We start from the raw sequence: 1,014 nt of genomic DNA, 5'->3' as shown, positions 1-1,014 counted from the left end.
ACAAGTCTGATTCCGTCTGCTTGTCCTCAGGAGGTTGCGCAGCCATCCCCCACACCCCTCCCTAGTGGCCCAACTGAGCAGAAATTCCTGACCGGGCCCTGAATATTAACTGAGTACAGCTGGAAAAAAGAGACATGCTGTCGAAGTTTTTGGTCTTGAACTCATCAGGACAGATTCGCAAGAATACCAAATCTCAAAAGCGGACAATTTATACTGCATGAGAAGAGGGTCCTGATTGGTTGTCAAGGCAACTCTGATTTGTAGAGGCAGGTTCTCATGGAGAATGCACCAGGGAGCAGTTAACTGCCAAGCTTTTGTTTAAGTGCAAACCAGGCAAGTCTGATTGGCCGAGGCATTTTTATGGGGAAGGAAATGGTGACCTCCAACCTTTCTGTTTTGTTGAAATGTTGAAACTGTTACGCGCTCTCTGCACTCCCGGCGTCGGAGAGGAGGGATAAGAAAATCAGCCGGGGGTCTAATCAAATCGCTAACCAGTGATTCCCTCGCCGCATCCCTGTTGGGAAAAAGCATGGATGGAATTTTCCCGTTCCGTCCGCCACGGGAACCGTAGCAGGCGAGGGGCAGACCATGGAAAGGTCTGTCAACCTTGGGCGGGAGTTTCCTGGTCTTGGGGCGAACGTGGTTGTAAGACCCTGTCCCATACGAGGTGAGAACTGCGTCGCTCCTGCCAGTGAGGCACTCCCGGTGGAACAGCCGGCTTAAGCTGTCAGTCTTAGTGCAGGATGTCGACAGGGGGTTGACTGGCAGTGCCTATTGACCCGTCTCTGTGCCCCCGACAGGAATGAACTCGAACAGAAAACAGTTCGTCAGGCCTGAGTCTCAGTAAACAGAGCCAGTGAACGGCCGAGGAGAAAGATCCCTTTGTTCCTGCCTCCAGAGCGGTGAATTCAGGAAATAAAAATTCTTGGATGATTCTGCAGGCAGTGGAAAATTCCAGGTCTCTCAGCCCCAACCCCCCCTGCCCTCCACCTACCACACCCCCCCTTCCCCTCT

The sequence above is a fragment of the Mustelus asterias genome, chromosome 21, assembly GCF_964213995.1.
Source record: "Mustelus asterias chromosome 21, sMusAst1.hap1.1, whole genome shotgun sequence".
Lineage (NCBI taxonomy): Eukaryota > Metazoa > Chordata > Chondrichthyes > Carcharhiniformes > Triakidae > Mustelus > Mustelus asterias.
The sequence above is the reverse complement of the archived record's forward strand: the minus strand, read 5'-3'. Positions refer to the sequence as shown.